Source organism: Euprymna scolopes, chromosome 42 (genome assembly GCF_053919585.1).
Source record: "Euprymna scolopes isolate OS-2025 chromosome 42, ASM5391958v1, whole genome shotgun sequence".
NCBI lineage: Eukaryota > Metazoa > Mollusca > Cephalopoda > Sepiida > Sepiolidae > Euprymna > Euprymna scolopes.
The window spans coordinates 6,605,513-6,625,539 of NC_136523.1; the positions used below are offsets into that span (position 1 = coordinate 6,605,513).

The 20,027-nt window shown below is 32.7% G+C and overlaps 1 pseudogene; it reads right to left on the reverse strand.

Annotated features, from left to right (window-relative positions):
- Positions 1–19,474: 19,474 nt before the first annotated feature.
- Positions 19,475–19,593, reverse strand: LOC145267236 (5S ribosomal RNA; annotated as a pseudogene).
- Between the last annotated feature and the right edge of the window lie 434 nt (positions 19,594–20,027).

Below are 20,027 nucleotides of genomic sequence, written 5' to 3' on the forward strand. Positions count from 1 at the left end.
ATAGGGTCGTTTACTTAAATAATCAAATTATACCACATTCCCACTATTGACGATTACTACGTTGTTGCCCTGATGACTAGCGTACACTTATAAACCATTACCTTCGAGTGGCTTTCGGGTCTTGATAAGTGGTGACTCTTGTAAAAAAAAAATAAAGTATTTGGCTCTTGCACAAGGAGAGGATTGCGTCGGGAGCGAGGTACTTTCTGGAGAGGTAGAATGATCCAACTGTTCTCCAGTGAGATTGGCAAAGGATCTTTTGCAATGAAAATGTCATTCAGATTAAAGAGGAGCTGACGGACGAAGCGGCTAGTAGAGTTTTAAGGACGTCAAAAAAGGAACGGTAAATGATTTACAAGGTAAACGCCGCCCTCAGTTTTAAATTTGGCTCCGTTTAAGTGTGAGATCGTTTGAGTGCTTTCTTTATTTATTGCTTACAAAACTTGGTTCTTTCTTTTCTGCTGCGAACTTCGAAGTCGTTTCATTTGTTTTTTTGTTTGTTTTTTTTGGGGGGGTATTTTTGGAGGGGGGGGGGTAGGGGGATTTGTGTTGGTTTTATTTTTTAACTAGTAGGCCGCCCAGCGTTGCCCGGTAGTAAATTACGCATAAATATTATATTTTAATCAATACAGAATCCGAGACATGTGCATGAGAGTATTGTGTTTTTTCTAAGTAAAGAAAAAAATTACTCGAGTTGAAATCGAAACCAAAGCTTAAAGACAGTGAATCAACTACGATAACCATTAGATCAGCGTGACACGGTCTTTTTCAAGATGTTTTCAAATTATTATTCTTAACATAAGTAATCTGAACTATTCACGCATGCGCAATCGTGAAACAGCAAATAGATCAAAATCCGATGACTCCCACATACCAATGTTTCAATTTTTACTCCTTAGCAGGCTTTTTTCCAGATGAAAACGGATTAAAAAGTTTTCCACATGTCTGAATATCCTATATACCAAATTTCAAGCCTGCATATCAAAAATTCGTTGAGCATATAGGTTGAGAAGTGTCGTCACGCACGCATATTCTTATTTTTATAGATATTCTTTTTCATTTATTCTTTTTCTTTTATTGTATGTAAGAAAAACCGAAAGCTTTCTTAAGATTGTGCGTAGCAAAAAGAAATTTGTCGTAACAAGTTCGAAGTTTGATCGCGGGTGTAAAAAATTTTTTTTTTCTTCTTTAATTTTACGTTGCTTAACCTATTTTAAAAATTCTTTCATTTATTTATGAAACATTTATTTGTTTATTTATTATACTTCATTTTATTTTATTCATTTAAGCATTGAATTAACAAATTGACATTATTTTATTATTGGAATCCTTTCAGATGAGTAATTTGTATGTTTATTTATTTATTTATTTGCGGACTAGTATACTCATCCTCATAGTTGCTGTAGGCATAATAAAATCGAGTATTGATGCAATTAAGTCAATAAGTCGATATCTAAAGACAACTGTATCTGCTAAGATCATGCGATAAAGCTAGATAAATAGATACACAGCCGCGTGAGAGAAGGTGGCTTTGTGTTGGTTAGAATAATGTACACCAATGTGGTTTTTACATGAGGAAATCACAGAAAGAAGTGATTATATTTGCATGCATGTTTCGACATAAAAATATAGAGGAAAAGTCTTAGGAAAACGAACGTTGAATAACATAGATTTAGTAGAAGGAAAATAATACCCGGTTGTGGCGAACTCTGCCCATACGTATGACAAAACACCTTCATTTAGTATTGGTGCTTTGAGAAAGTTTATGTCACAAATTCGTTTGTATTTTTTAATTTCTTTTTTTTATTATTCAATTTTCACCCCAAACAAGGCAAGTGCCCCTTTGAAGTAGTGGGCTACTACCAGGGACATAATTTTTCGGCCAACTATTCAACAACAACTATGGAAGGCAGTAATCACTGAGGATGCAGTTAGGAGATTCGGAGAAGAATAGTTGCCCAAAACGTCATGAAACAACATCTAAAAAGGATGAAAATAATAGTCCACAATAAAATAAATTAATAAATAATACTCATCTCAATAATAAATTCCGATTAAATAATATATATACCATTCGCTACGGACCCGACCATGGAATATCAGATAATAAAATAAATGTTGATATTAGACCAAAAGATCCAACCTTGATCACTCTTCGGGGCCCGTGGCGCAGTTGATAAAGATGTTGAATCTCTACGGTTCCAGGTGAGCATTGTTTGAAGATAGCGGTTTCAATCCTACCCAAAGCCGGCCAGAGGATTAGTTGGCCAAAACTTGGTGAGACGACAATAACTCTGGAAAACAATAATTACTGAGGATATAGTTAAGGGACTCAGCATCCCTATCCCGTCGCCGTTAACCACCTGACGAAGGTCAGAGGAATAGTTGGCCGAAACGTTCTGTTCATCACCCCGGGCATGTCTCTGTTATTCGTGGCAATCCAGCGATGCATTTTAGAAGCTGTAGGCAATAGTGCTGTTGTCATAACTTAAATCGTTCGGGAATATGAGTTGTACAGCAGCGCTAGGTGTATCAGAATTTTTGTAGGAATTTTTGACACCCCTAACACGAAACTGCGAACAAAATATAAAAAAACTCGTAATTTCTCTTTTAAAAGTGGGTTGTTTATTTTCTTTATGGATTATACTTCCAAAATAAACTATTAAACTTGTTTTAAAAGTAATAAAAAAAAATTTTTTTATTTAAAAAACAGTAATGAATTTTACGAACTCAATATTTTTCAATTTTTAAACTTTAAAAATCTATCAAAATTTTTATATTGATTCTATTTTTACGATATTTTCAGGGTCAATGTGAAATTTTATGTTCTTTCCAATAAACTGAATATAATATTTTAGACAAACGTTTTTTTTTAATTCCCCCCGCCCCCATTTTCAAGTTTCTATTAAAAAGTAAATAATTAATTTACTCACCGAAAAGTAAATAATTAATTTACTCACAAATTGAAGAGAAAAGGTCAATAAATAATATATTCAAATTTAAAATAAAAAACAAGTAGTGTTTTTTTTAGAATTTTACCTGTAAAGTTTGAAGTTTAAAACCTCCTTTTTTTTAAACCACGTTATTTGTGTTTTCTTTTTTTTTTTAATGGAACCTTGGTTCTTGCTCCTTAAATTGAAAAAAAAATTGGGGCTTGAATTACATTTTTCGATAAGTTATAAGCTTGGAAAGACAGGGGGTAGAATAATTCACGCCTCCCATTTTGAAATGTCTATTAAAAAGTAAATAATTAATTTATGTACCAAAGTCTTATATAAGAAAAGGTCAATAAATAATATATTCAAATTTAAAACAAAAAAATGAACTGTTTTTTTTAGAAATTTACCTGTAAAGTCCGAAGTTTAAAACCTTTTTTAAAAATAAAAACACGTTGTTGTTTTTTTGTTTTTTTTTTAATGAAACCTTGGTCCTTGCTCATTTAATTGAAAAAAAATTACGGCTTGAATTACATTTTTCGAGGAGTTATAAGCTTGGAAAGATGGGGTGGAATTATTCACTATTTTCACGAAATATTTGACACACCTACAGCAGCGCATCTTCGATTTCGCTTATGTAATAATGTGTGACTTTCAGATATCATAGAAGGCTCCTATCGCTCTTGGGATTTGTACACAACTGGCCAACTAGTATGTGCTTTGCAACAAAAAAACAAAAAAAGGGAACCGGTTTTCATCAAACAGAAATGGAATCATGTCGTTTTTTTACTAGGGCGGCAATTTTATCGTTCCACCCTGTAAATACTAGGGATACAGTTACAAAACTCCGCATTCCTATACTGTCACGGTTAATCAGCTGAAGAAGACCAGAGGATGAGTTGGCCTCAACATGGTGAAACAACAACAACTATGAAGATGAGGATAACAGTCAGCAAATAAATAAATATAGCAAATTGTCATTTGTTAGTCATTTATCATGTTATTAGCAATAAAAACGTTAGCGTTTGTACATGCGATTAATCGAAACAGGTTCGAAGCTTTATTGTTGATGTAAATATCTAAAGGTTATACTTGCAAAAGAAATCTTTTGTAGCGGTTTCGAATTTCGATTGCGTATGTAAATTTAATTTTTCGATGTTTTTTTTTTTTTTTTTTTGCTTAACATATTTTATTTTAACCGATTTGATTCCATTTATTTCGCTGTCAATTAAACATTTGTATTTCACTCTGTTTGTTTCGTTGGTAATATCTACCATATAAAATTGTGTTTTATGAATTTCAAAAGTTAGACCTAAATTGCATTTCAGCTGACAAATAAAACTTTTATTTAGACTTACCAATTTTGATTTGTTTTTGTGCACAATATTGTTGTGGCAATACGAATGTTTTTTTTTAGGAATTCTATCTATAAGATTTCAAGTTTTATGTCGTTTTAGATCTAACTAGCATGTAAGCTAACATATGAAACTTTGATTTTACTACCAATTTTTCTTTGTAAGCGTTGTACTATGTTATTGGCAATATCAATGTTCTAAAAAAAATCCATCGTAGCAGATTCAATTTTTGTTATTGATATAAATATTGAAAATTCATATCAGTAAAAGAAATCTGTGCGATGTCAAAAATAATTCCTGATTATTGTGTTTATTTATTTTTAATTATTATTTATTTATTTATTTTTGCTTCACGTATTTTTATTTTAATCGATTTTATTTCATTTATTTTACTCTTTTAAATTTTTTGTACGCTAATATAATCGATAATGTAAAGAAAACTTATATACATCGCTGAGCTGATTTTTATGAAATTTCACACAAACGAATTTGATGTATCTGGCAGTGTTCTTGATTAGGTTTGTATCCGAAAATCCCCGGTAAGAATCAATAATGGAAATTATCCTATGAAAGAGAAAACAAGCGATTTTTATCAAAGTTAACACCTTACACAGCCGAACATTGCAAGTGCATATTATTTAATTATTAAAACTCTTTTGAGGTGAGTAATTTGTATATTTATTTATTTATGTGCGGACTATTATCCTCTGTACAGGATTGAAACCGCTATCTTCAGACAATGCTCACTCGGAACGTTAGAGATTCAACGTATCTATCCACTGATCCACGGGCTCCGAAGGGCAATCAAGGTTGGATTTTTTGATCTTATAAATCCAAGTATTTAGTTATTTGATCTTCCATTTTCGGGTCCGTATCGAATGGTATATATTAGTTTTATTATTGGAATTATTTTTGAGATAAGTAATTTGTATATTTTCTATTTATTTATTTATTTGCGGACTATTATCCTCATCTTTTCTAGTTGTTGTTTAACGACGTTTCGGCCAACTATTCCTCTGGCCTTCGTCAGGTGGTTAACCGTGACGGGATAAGAATGCTGAGTCTTTAACTGTATCAGAAAGAACAACGTGCGATTTAGGGGAAATAAATGTTAAACCATATAGCTTCGAATGTTTTTTATTGTTTGCATTAGCGACACAACATAATTTTCAATTTGATTTTGGAAAAATTCATTTTATAATGTTTTTTACCTAATTTTCAGGAAAGACTTTCATTTTGAAAAAAAATAATTTCATAATAAAGTTGTTTTTCTTTACCTTACACCAATTGATTTTTTAATTTTTGTACTTTTAAAATTTATTGATAAAATTCAAATTTTGAAAAACTTGCTTTTAATTTGATAGAGTAGGATTATTTTGACTTAACGACACGAATTAGATGATAGAATTCATTTTTGTTTTCAAACAATCTAAATTAGACTATTTTAAAATAAATTGTTCTTAAATCGAATTTGGTTTTCGAGACTATTCCCACGTGATATACAAAACACACCCGCACTTCCGAACGCGGCACTTATGCAGAGAAGGAACCATTTTTACGTAAATGTTGCATTTGCATATTCCGGCAGTTTATGAATGTGTCGAACGTTGATATCAATTTAAAACGCTAGACAAAAGAAAACATCATGATAGAGATGCAATTTAAATGGAGAAAAATGGAAATATAATAATCAAATAAATCATTCTATGGTAAGTTTCATGAATAAATTGTTACTTATTTTGTAAAATAACACGTAGCATCTGTATAAAACCTAGGTACGCCCTAAAATAGAGTACTGTCGCCACATCTGGCCAGGAGCTGCTTAGCGCCCCCTATCCTGCTTCGATAGAGTTCAAAACCGGCTTCGACACCTAGTAGATGATTTTCTTTTTCTGAACCTCTTTCCCACAGAAGAGATGTCGCAAGCCTGTTTCTGCTCTATTGCTATTTTCATGGCAAGTGTTCGACTAAACTCCAGTCTATAGTTCCCCATTGCTAAACATTCACAAAAAAACACACGACGAGCAAGAACCACTACATATGATTTTCCCCACTCCCTATCTGTACCAAAATCTAAACACAGATTCCATGAACAAAGCTTCTTTTCCAGAATTGCACGCTTATGGAACACTGTTCTGTTGGACTGCTTCCCGGTTGAATACAACATGATAGCCTTAAAATTCAATGTAAACAAGTTCCTGCTACGCTGTCCCGATACATACTCAAATTCTACCCAATTTACACTCTTAGTGATTACTACACCAAACCCTTATATTCATTAACCCTCATCCTCTAGTGGCCTTTTAGCCTTGATTAATGGTGATTCCCAAGTAAAAAAAAAAAACGGAAAGAATGTTTTTTCTTCATTTGCCATTTAATTCGTAAGAAATATTAGTTTCAAAGAGATTTAGGTGGGGAGCATGTCAAGGCGGTATTATTTTCATGGCATGCTAGCACGCCAAAAAGTACGCCACGCGCTAAATTTCATCCCGTCATAAAGACAACTTTCCATAAAAAACTTATTTTTACATTTTTATCTAGCGAATAAACATAAAATTATATATGAAAAACCGCGTTTATTATTCTTAAAATCCAATAACGGGGCTGAAGTCGATGTTTTCGGTTGTTAAACAAAACTAAAAATGTAAAAATTAATTTTTTTTTCAGTAGAAAGTTGTTTTTATGACGGAATGAAATTTGGCGCCTGGCGTACTTTTTGGCGTGTTGGCGTGCTGTTGTGCCAAAAAAGAATTACCGCGTGTCAAGAATATATTTTGGGACAAAATTTTTATTTTTATTTTATTTTTTTTTTGTTTATTTTTATTTATTTATTTATTTATTTTTATCTATTTATTATTATTTTTTTTTTTTTGTCTACTTGGGTTTTTTTTTCTGTTACGGTGAGGAGTTAGTATATTTTGTTTTAAAAGATTTTCTCTTGGCTGTCGCGAAAACCTAAATAAGTACTCTTTACAAATATCTTGTAGTAAATTTGCATAATCCGTAACGATGTATTCCGAGCTGATGACAAACACGCTCGCTGTAAATTTCGACCAGTTAAAATGTCGTGCTCGTGGGATCATTTCTTCCAATTTATTAAGTATCGTCTGCTGCAGTGGGATCATTTCTTCCAATTTATTAAGTATCGTCTGCTGCAGTGGGATCATTTCTTCCAATTTATTAAGTATCGTCTGCTGCAGTGGGATCATTTCTTCCAATTTATTAAGTATCGTCTGCTGCAGTGGGATCATTTCTTCCAATTTATTAAGTATCGTCTGCTGCAGTGGGATCATTTCTTCCAATTTATTAAGTATCGTCTGCTGCAGTGGGATCATTTCTTCCAATTTATTAAGTATCGTCTGCTGCAGTGGGATCATTTCTTCCAATTTATTAAGTATCGTCTGCTGCAGTGGGATCATTTCTTCCAATTTATTAAGTATCGTCTGCTGCAGTGGGATCATTTCTTCCAATTTATTAAGTATCGTCTGCTGCAGTGGGATCATTTCTTCCAATTTATTAAGTATCGTCTGCTGCAGTGGGATCATTTCTTCCAATTTATTAAGTATCGTCTGCTGCAGTGGGATCATTTCTTCCAATTTATTAAGTATCGTCTGCTGCAGTGGGATCATTTCTTCCAATTTATTAAGTATCGTCTGCTGCACTGTCTCTGCATTTCACCATATTCTGGTGATTTACTTAAACGGTCAGGAAATGCAGGGGCAATATTCATGGAAAGACAGGACGTTCTCAGCATAAGTACCCCGAATGCTTGTGTCAAGTCAAAAGTTGTCCTTTACATGTCAGGTAGACTCGACGAGTCCCTTCGTACACAAGCCACTTAGAACGACTTGAAACAACGCTGTCGATGACGCCCACAAACATGCGAATATCGGTCAATTAGGTGTTAATCGCGACGAATAAAAACAAAACACGTTAACGGAGACAAGCTGGTCAGACAGGTGCGAAACTCTTCGGAAATGTTAAGATGTTTACGGGGACAAAGAACACCATATATATATATATATATATATATATATATATATATATATATATATATATATATATATAGTTGTCTGATTTCAGGTTTACGAACACGTTAAGGCAGTTACGATACAAACACTCACGCACACACACACACACACACATATATATATATATATATATATATATATATATATATATATATATATATAAATATATATGTATCTACTATTATTAAAAAGGACAGAACACACACATGCATTATTATTATATATGTGTGTGTGCGTGTGTGTGTATTTTTCTAATGTTAAGTTTACGAAAATAACGCAATTACAATACAAACACTTACACACCCACACACACACACACACACATATATGTGTGTGTGTGTGTGTATTTCTGTAGAAATATATTTTCTTATCATATATACCAATCCTTATTTTAAAAGTTCAATGTAATTACAGAGCAATATAGTGAATAAATAACAAAAGACTATATTCCAAAATTCATGATGTTGACCATTTTATAATTTATTCCTTTAATTCGGTTGACATTTATAATTCTTGACAGTATCTGCTTCGTAGCGCAAAATCAATCAATTAATTATTATATCAATCAATGGCGTAAAGGAACAATATTAAAGGTATTTGCAGCTTCTCTTCCAATTTTCGAATTTTAATCATGCCAAATCACACTTTATTTCCTTTTGACGGATTGATTGTTGCTATTTCTTCTGATGAGTTAAAAGCATAATAGATTCACTGACTGATATATTAATTAAGTGATTAATTTTGCGCAACGAAACAGATACTGTCAAGAATTGTAAATGTCAACTGAATTAAAGGAATAAATTACAAGATGGTCAACCTCATTTATTCACTATATATATATATATATATATATATATATATATATAAAGTACGCACATAAAATATATGCATACATATCTATCTATTTATACTATACCAGAAAAGGAACTATGTTTGTGTGTTTGAGTCCGTTCCTTATGGACTCGAAAACAGCTGGCTCGACTTTTATGGTACTTTATCTGCCTGTCAGTGTTCTTAGATAGATTTTGTATCGGAATGTCTTCGATAAGTATCGATAGGCGTCAATCCATATAATCCAGTAAAAGAAGGAACAGGCGATTTAGGCCCAAAGTTAACACCTTACACAACCTAATACTAAAAATGCATTTGAGAAGTATTATTACCACACAAGACGAAGGGAGCGGCATACAAAACCAACAGTAGGTTCTTTGATATAACGGATCGATTACATATGGGAAACCGTTTCTAAAGTAAATAAAGTTCAATATTCAAATTTTTAAATAGTTATTTAAAAATTGATAATAGAGTTATAAATAAATATATACAGATCCAAGTTATGTCATACTGTAATACAATGTCACTTTCGAAGCAGACAAAAGCTTACACATATTTCTGAGAAACCCCATAGCATAATTGAACAATGTCAATTTACTAAACGATAATTCCGTGTTCAGAATTGTTGCTGAATTTAAACTTTTTTGGAATTGTTCAGGACAGCATAAAACACGGAAATTGTGAAATAAACTTCAGTTTTTCTAAAAAAAAAAAAAAAAAAAAAGTAAATAAATCAAATGAAAACTCACTTTAAACATGCCAATCACACACACAAATACACAGAAACACACACACACACATACATATATATATATGTTTACTTTTGAAATATTGTTAATTTTAATATAGACGCCGCATCCCCACTATGTAACCTAGCATCTTCTCAACACTTCTGATGAGAAGCATTAGGCTTCGAAATGCCTTGGCATAAAGAGTCCTTTCTATCCCCTAAGTAATTGTTATTATTCTCTTATTGAATAAATGACCAATCTATATTTACGAATATAGGGTTTTTATGACTTCATTTCCCATTCTTATTGTTCTCCTATAGAAGCTCCAAGGATACATGCTGAGCTTCATATTGTCCAGATAAGTCTCCTCTTAGCTCACTCTTTTCTCCTAACGTACTAAGCTATATATATATATATATATATATATATATATATATATATATATATATATATATATATATATATATATATAAAATATATACGGCAATTTTTTTTTTTTATTCAATTTTCTCCCCAAACAAGTCACAGTGCCACTTTGAAGCAGGGGGCTACTATCAGGGACTTAATTAGCGGGGTCATTATGAAGGGAGATCAGTAGAAAGATGTTTGTTAACATTACACTTGAACTTTTGCATATCATTGCAGTTGGGAAAGCAGAATCCCGAAAGGGAGTTCCAAAGACCCGCAGTTCTGAGGAAGAAACTATTGGAGTAAAAGGCTTTCTTGCACCTAGGGATCTCTACTGTAAAGGGATGAGACTTGGTAGCTACACAGAATATTCCGCGTTTTATTCTCGTGAGAATTCGTTAGGATTGCAGGCAAGAATGAAATGCGGAATATTCCGTGTAACTTAATTGCAATACATATTTTTATTACCCGCTACCTAGCTCTACTTATGTATTGAGCACTGTTGAAGTAAATACTAAAACATTAAGCATAAAGTTATGTCTTCGTATTATTGTGATTAAATGAGGTAGACACATATATATATGTATATATATATATATATAGAGAGAGAGAGAATGAGAGAAAGAGAGAGATATATAAAGAGAGATAGGGAGAGAGATAATCAGGTTATATTGCCGACGTCACGTTTAAATTGATAATATGTGACCACTTTTGTGATGTCACTTCCGGTGCTTTTAACGGTCATTTTACTTCTTATTCATTGACATTTTTATTACTTCCGCTTTTGTGATGCTTTCGCCATTCCATCGGTTGTTCATTCCAATGTCAACTCTTAATTACTAATGTATATTTATTTTTCTTCATTTGCCCTTGTTTTTATGTTGTCGTTAATTGCTTTTCATTCATTCTTTTGTATGTAAAAGTATCGGCAAAACATGCCAAGTTTGTAGAGTTCGAAACACTCAAACGCAAAATATATTAGGTGCTTATGCTATATCGGCATATAAATATATCGATTATCAAAAAATATCGAATTTCTCCCATTAAATACCTCTGATCTGAGATAATCCTAGAGTTTGGTTGACAACTTAATATAGTGCTTTTGTGAGTAAACACAAAAGTGATGGCAGTTCTAAATAAAATAACAGATAAAGTTTACGAAAAACTTACTTATTTCAATTCAGCCCGGCTTTGCCCGGGCCCTATGTACTTATGTGCTTAGCATACACCTTCAAACACCCGGGCAACGCCGGGCACCCATGCTAGTATATCTATAAAAGTGAACGTGTCTGTATGTCTGTCTGTCTGTATGTGCACATTTCCCTACTCAATAACTTTCTCAATTTTTAGTCTACAGACTCGAGATTTGATATACAGGGTACTGAGATTTGGGAAAATCTTTGTGATCGTTTTTCGGCCAGAACTTTGGTTGTTACGGGGGTCATAGTTCAACGATTTGACCTTTGAGACCTCTACCAAACTTTTCCGACAATTTTTGGTCTAAACACTTGAAATTTTAGATATCGGTTCCTTGGGCATGGATCTAACTTAACAAGGTGTTTTAATCCCAAAACAATAAATATTAAGGGTAATAATAGGGGTCAAAGTTAAACAAATTGACCGTTAATTGTTATTGTTTTGTTTTTTTTGTTTTTTTTTTTTGCTCAGCATACACCTCCAAACACCCGGACAACCATGTTAGTCTATCTATATATCTATAAAAGTAAACGTGTCTGTGTGTCTGTGTGTTTGTCTGTGTACATTTCCCTACGCAATAACTATGTCAATTTTTAGTCTACAGACTCGAAATTTGATATACAGGATACTGAGATTTGGGAAAATCTATGTGATCAGTTTCGGCCAGATATTTGGCTGTAAAGGGGTCAAAGTTCAACGATATAACCTTTGAGGACTCTACCAAACTCCTCCGACAATTTTCGGTCTGGAAGTTTTAAATATAGGTTCCTTGGACAGTGATCTAACTTAATAACTTGATTTGAGCTCAAAACAATAAATTTTAAGGGGGCATGATAGTGGTCAAAGTTAAAAAAATTAACACTTTTTTTTTTTTTGCTCAGCATACACCTCCATACACCCGGGCAACGCCGGGCTGAAATGCTAGTAATATGATCAAAGAATCGTCACAGTCGTCGTCGTGATGTAAACCGTATATAAATGTCATATCATCTACTGTATTATGTGTCTCCGATATGAACCACCGACAACACAACAATAGAAATATCTGATATTTATATTTTTAATGACATTCTTTATGCAAATCTGTCTGTGCACATTGTTGTGGCTTAAGGCTAAAACTGACAATCCCTGGAAGCAAGTCAAAACTTTTAAATTAGAGATTTAACGAAAATATTGATCCAACTGATTTCCTGTTTTCAAGCTTCTCAGAAGTAAAGGTGGTTAGTTAACTTGAAATTAATTAGGTAAATGTAGGATAAAACATAAAAATCTTCATTAACTGATTTTTACAAAAATATTTAATGCTGCAAGTAAAATATTTTTAAATATAATAAATAATAATACTCATAAACTGATTTTTACAGAAATATTTAATACTGAATGTAAAATATTTTTAAATATAATAAATAATAATATTCATAAACTGATTTTTACTGACACATTAAATGCTGAAAGTAAAATATTTTAATATAATAAATAATTATACTCATAAACTGATTTTTAAAAAACTAAATACGTTTGTTTATAGAAAAATTTGAACAGAAATAATGAATATTGAATGAAAAAATGTTTTTAAATAGAATAAAATAAAACTTATTTTTACAGAAACATTAAATGTTGAAAGTAAAATACTTTTTAAATATAATAAATAAGAATCGCCGTAAACTGATTATTTACAAAATATATGTTTATTTACAAAATATGTTTGTTTACACGTTTTACGTAAGTAATACTGCAAATAAAATATTTTACATATAAAAAATCAGAATATCTGTGAACTAATTGTTTCATGTGTGTATTTACTTATATTTCGTTTAAGAAAGTATTTTAGTTTACAGAAGCAATTTTACAAAACTGGTTAATATTAAAAGTTAAATATTTTTGCATATAGCAAATTAAAAGAAATTAAATTAATTACATGAAATTAAATGCATATATATACACATATATATATATATTTTAATTGGAATTCATTATTGAGATGAGTATTATTTATATTTATTTATTGCGGACTATTATACTCATCTTTATTAGTTGTTGATTCACGACGTTTCGGCAAACTATTCCTCTGGCCTTCGTCAGGTGGTAACCGCGAAGTTCCTATCCGTCGCGGTTACCACCTGACGAAGGCCAGGGGAATAGTTGGCCGAAACGTCATGAAACAACAACTAATATAGATGAGAATAATAGTCCGCAATAAATAAATTAAAATTAAATGCATGTTTAAATTAATAGGAAAGAAAATGAATGAATGTTTACTTAACATTATTTTAAAAAATAAGAAATTATCAGATATTAATTAAACAAGTGAAGTATGCATGGTCTTCCGTGAGTGCAAAGTGAACGAGGCATAAAAATGACTACGTTCAGCATTTCTCCACCCTTATTTAACCCCTGAAAGTTCTTAGGGGACGTCAAATCCTGGTGAAAATGAACAAACGGTGCAGTTTTAGGCATTAACATATGTAAATTTGAGTTCTGCACTATGCAAAAAAGAGATGACTTAGTCCATCATTTGCCATCTTAATTAAGCCGCAAAGGTTCCCCAAGCCTTAACATATTTTAATTTAAGTTCAGCACCATGCAAAACTGCTAAATAGACATACACTAAAGATTTTGGACAAATATAGTAAAACAGTCCCAAAAAATGAAGTGTTTTATCAGCCCTAAAAGAGTCCCTGGGGCACACCCAATGGTTATCACGAAGTATAGACAAACAAAATTATATAGAAATCAGTTAGTTACAACTTTTCAGAAAGTTTTATAAAAATCCAAGGCATTAATTTTTATTAATAAGCACAAAAGTGTAATTTTAGCCATTTTAACCTGAAAGGCACCCCTAGGGGGACAACGGGAGTTTTCCAGGAAAAATCCGTTCTGTGACTTTTTACTCATATTATGTTTAATGTTTGTGCAAAATTTTAAAAAATTCCAAGGCGTAGTTATTGAGAAAAGTTTGGACAGACGATCGGACAAGGGGGTATTTACAGGTCCACCTCCTTTTGTTGGGGGAGCAATAAAATAAACGTAGTTCAAAAAAATTAAAACGATTTTCAGATTAAGTACAGAAATATAATGCAGTAGGATCTTCAAATTAACTATCAAAGTTTATGAAAGGCTTCTGTTTAAAGACTGTAACCATTTTGTTATGGAAACGGTCCATGTAGTAAAATAAATAACGATAACAATATCGAAGGGTCTTCAATAATTTTCACTTATGTATATTTATTTCTGATCATAGTATGTCGCACAAGATGGTAGGTGCGTGAATTTTCTAAATACTTTCAAGAAAATATCTCTTCATCAGGGGCAGAGAAAACGTAGGCAGCTCTCGAACGATACTACATTCTGTGTTTGTGTCGGTGCCCAGATGTTATGGGTTGTATTCGTGTGGCAGTCTCACAGTCGAATCGGCTCCCATATTTGTTGTGTCAATTTCCGGAATCAGATTTTGAATTCGATAAGTTATAGGTGTTGTCTAAATTTGATATAAATTTCATTTATTTATTTACATTTTTATTTTTGTATTTTCTCTTCTATTTCTTGAATTTATTTTTAATCGTTGTTGCAGTTTGTTTGTTTCGTTTAGTTGCGCTGATTTTGTTTATGTGCGTATGCGTGTAAGTCTAGGAGCGATTACTTCCAATGAGTTTCCAAACCGGAAGTCGGTAAATATGCTAAATTGCCAGTAAAGTTAATAGCATGAGTAAGAACCATATGATCAGATATAGAAGACGTTTGAAGACGATAGTGACATCGATAAGTTTGCTACAGACTCGCCGGTCTCGTCAACGGTGTAGCATGAAACCTATACGGTGTCAAATTGAGCTCTGAACACTGACATCGATCGGCCGCTTGGGTGAAATGCGATGACATAGAGACACAAAAAGAAAAAGAGGGGTTGGATTCGAAAGAGCAGTTGGGATAGAGGTTGGGTTTGGTTTGGTTTGCTTTGGTTGTTTATCTTTACGGAACATCAACTTTTCGGATTATTTAATTCCGAGTTCAATACTTTTGATAATTTTTTGTGTGCTAAAAATTCTGGCAGACGTGAACAATGTACACACCCCTTATAATTTTTTTCTTCTCGTTTTTTTTTTTTTCCGTCCCCCGACAAAGTAGACCCTAGTAATTCAATTCCGTTCGTTTGTTTGTTTGTTCGCACTTTTCTCAATACCCACACCTTGGAATTTTTGGGAATTTTACACAAACATTAGTCATGGTGAAAGTAAATTTTTACCAAAATGGATTTTCCGGATAACTCTCCACCCCCGAGAGCATTTTAGGGGTAAAATTGCCCCCAAATCGTTCATCCGTTCATTTGTTCGCACTTTTCTCAATAACCACGTCTTTGATTTTCTTTTTTAATTTTGCATAAGCATTAGTCATGATGGAAGTGAATTTTTCACTCGCGGAGGGGAACCCCGCATGCTCGGCTTGTGATTTTGCAATTTTTTTCAATAATCATTATCGTTTGGACACTAATCTACCAATTCATCAAAAACAGTTAAAAATTCAATATATAGGTATTTGAAAGGGGGTGATCAGTGTTTAATTACAACGTTCTAGTAAATCGATCCCCCTATATTGTAAACACTTGACGAAAAAACAAAATTTATTGTTTTAATTTTTTTTTTAATTAAAATTATTTGGAATTGGGAAATACTAAAACAAAACTGCTATTAGCGCATGAATGTTAGCGTAAATTTTACTTTCAATTAGGAATTAAGTAAACGGTATATGTGGTTTTGTTGACCAAATGAAGGCTTGCAATTAAACATTGGATTTTTACGTGATTTTGGGGTCTGTTTTAAACGAATATCAAATTTAAAATTGTCGCCGGCAAGTTGTTCTTAGTTTTCTAATATGTTGCCTCTAAATCCATTGGTCGCCATTTTGAATATTGTTGTTTACAAGTAAAGCAAACCAAAAACAAAAAAATCTATAAGGGTATGTGCATTGTACACGTCCGTCAAAATTCTTCATATCTATTCAAGGATTGTTTGGTTTATTTTACGACATATCAACGATTTTCGGGTTGTTTAATGCCAAATACAGGAATTTTTGGAGAGAAAAAAATGATGTTGTACATCTTCAAATATTCAGTGTTTGGTTTGGTTATTTTGTTTTTCAACTTATCAACATTTTCGTTGTATTTTCATACCAAATCCAGTAATTTTGTAAAAAAAAAAAAAAAAAAGGTATTCATGTTTCAAGCTGTTTAAATCTTCAGATATTTAATTATGGTGTTTGGTTTGGTTGTTTTGTAAAGAAAAAATTGTTGTTTATGTTTTTGACATTGCAGAACATGATTGAATTTTTCAAAAAGGAATGAAAAAATAACAACATCAAGGTGTGGTGCATTTAATTCAGAAAGAGAAAGCGGAAATGGGAAGAAAGAAAATGTGGAGAAAAGGTGAGTTGTTTTTGTTTTTGCTTTTGTAGAACATAATTAAGGTTTGCAAAAGGAAGTAGAAAAAAAAAGCATGGTATATGAACTCGTCCCAGGAAGCCAATATCTTCAGACAGCCTAATCTGGTAGCACCAGAAGAGCGATAGGAGCCTTCTATCATATCTGAAAGTGACACAATGTTCAACGAGCAAGATCGGAGATGCGTCGCTGTACAGCTCATGCTCTCTACTGATCCAAGTCATGACAACAGGACTATTGCCAGCAGCCTCAAAATGCATCGCTGGATTGCCACGAATAACAGGAACGTGCCCAGGGTGATGAAAACAAAGTTTCCGGCCACGTTTATGGTCTTTGTTGTGGTTTCAAGAGAGGGCCACATCGTGCTACCTCCAATCTTGGAAGTCGCCCTAAAAGTCAACACCAAAGTGTACTTGGATGTGTTGAAGGATGTAGTGATCCTCTGGTTCAATCAGCTGGGCGCTGGCAGACCTTATGTGTTGCAGCAGGACTCGACGCCGGCCCACAAGTCCAAATTGACCCAGGTTTGGCTTCAGAAGGAGTGTTACAACTCTGTACCCTTCTTTCACTGCTCCTCCTCCCCCGACCTGAACCCGCTGGATTAATTCGTTTGGTCGTACATCGAGAACATCACCAATATGACCTCCTACAATACCAAAAGCAGTTGAATCGCTGCCACCCGCCGAGTATTCGCCGACCTCCCGCCGGTGCTTGCACAAAAAGCATGCTCTGGACTCGTATTGGGGCAATGATTGAGACTGAAGGCGGCTACATTGAATAGATGTAAACTCTACTACATAATAAAGTTACCTGATTTAAATTAATTTTTATTTAGATTAACCTATTTAAACTAATTTTATTCAAATTATTTTTATTTAAATTATTTATATTTAAGTTATTTTTATGTAAATTATTTTTATTCAAATTATTTTTATTTAAATTAATTTTATGCAAATTATTGTTCCGACTGGCAAATAGATTAGCCTTTTCGGTTTTATTTAAATTAATTTAAACAAATTAATCACCTAAATTGGTTAAATAAATAATTCTTGGAAAAAGAAAAAACGGGTAAAAATATAACGTTTATTGCTTCATTAACACCGGTTTAAATTTTCGATTATTTTTATTTGTCTATTTCTTCTTCTTCTTCTTCTTCTTCTTCTTCATCTTCTTCTTCTTCTTCTTCTTCATCTTCTTCTTCTTCTTCTTCTTCTCATCCTTCTTCTTCTTCTTCTTCTTCTTCATCTTCTTCTTCTTCTCCTTCTTCTTCTTCTTCCTCTTCTTCTTCTTCTTCATCTTCTCCTTCTTCTTCTTCTTCTTCTTCTTCTTCTTCTTCTTCTCCTTCTTCTTCTTCATCTTCTTCTTCTTCTTCTTCTTCATCTTCTTCTTCATCTTCTTCTTCTCCTTCTTCTTCTTCTTCTCCTTCTTCTTCTTCTTCTTCTTCTTCTTCATCTTCTTCTTCTTCTTCATCTTCTTCTTCTTCTTCTTCATGTTCTTCTTCTCCTTCTCCTTCTCCTTCTCCTTCTTCTTCTTCTCCTTCTTCTTCTTCTTCTTCATCTTCTTCTTCTTCTTCTTCTTCTTCTTCTTCTTCTTCTTCTTCTTCTTCTGAATGAGTGTCCATAATAGCTAATTCATAAATCAGAACTTTTGACCGATGTTAATAAACAGAATCCTCCCTTTTTATTTTGCTTTGATTTGGTAATTTCCTCGGCAAAATACTGTATTTTGAATCAGTTTTCTAATTTCTTTGGAAAAAATTCTTTATCATTATAATATAGATATAAAATTTTAAAAACGTGAATTTGTAAATATATTAAGATTTTGTTTAGAAAAATTCTATTTAAAAAAAAAACAGTAATGATTTTGGTTGATAATACCGCGATGTAATAATATTTGAAAAAACACACATACATTCAAATTTGTAAAATAAAGACAAAATTGTGCAATACGAATCATTATTAACAAAAAAAAAAAAAAAAAAAAAACAGTGACAAATATAATGCGGCTTTTTAATGAACCCAGTTCGAAATTTCCGACTTTTGATTTAGCTATCATAATGATTTAACCTTTACTATTATTTACTAACAGGGAAACCCGACGTTGCTCGGGATTGAACGATGATCAACGAATATTTTTCATTCCTGTGTTTATTGCCACCGAAATCGGTGAAATTGATTAGTTTTAAATCAAATCGATTACCTTGCTCTATTCCGGGAGGAAACTGCACGTACCTCCTCACTATACATTGCACTGTAGAGAATCTACTACTCATTTTAACAAAATAGTTTTATATATAATGGCTTAAATTTTAAAAAATAGCAACAAAAAAATTATAATGGCTTGAATTAAAGCTTAAAATGTAAAAGTCAAGTGTGTGTGTGTGTAGTCAACACAAACCCTATTCAGGGTTTAAACCCGCTTCCTCCGAAAGAGGGAGTTTCATGGGAGTATGAAATTCACAAGCGGTCCCCAGTCGCATGTATATCCCCGTAAGGGGAGATGGCGACGTTAGGTTTTTGCAACTTTTTGCAGGGAGGTGTCGACGTCCTCCTACATACAGCACCTGGTATTCCCAAATTGGTCACCCGTTTTAGTAATGACCAGGCTCAACATTGCTTAACTTCGGTGATCTGACGGGAACCGTTGTATCAACGTGATTATGCCGTTTTTATACAAAAGTATTAAAAGGCAAGTATCATGCTTTAATTGTGATCCAAACAGAAACATTCATTTCGAACGCGCTGCTGTAATATCAACGAATCTACTGTTGATTTTATACGTATGGCCTTATTGCTTGTTCGGTGATAATGGCTTTAATTAAAATTTAAAATGAAAAAAGTCAAGTATCACGGTGCAATTGTGCTTTAAACAGAAACATTCATTTTGAACGTGTCCCTGTCATATCAAAGAACCTTCTGTTTATTTTATATGTCTAACCTTACTGCTTGTGTGGTAATGAAACTTCCCAAATGCACTTGTGATGTTGGGCTGTATAAAGTGTTAATGTTGGTCAAACTCGCCTGTTTCTTTTTTTATCGGATTATCGATACTTATCAAAGGCATTCCGAAACAAAACCTATCTCAGAACATTGATGGATACATCA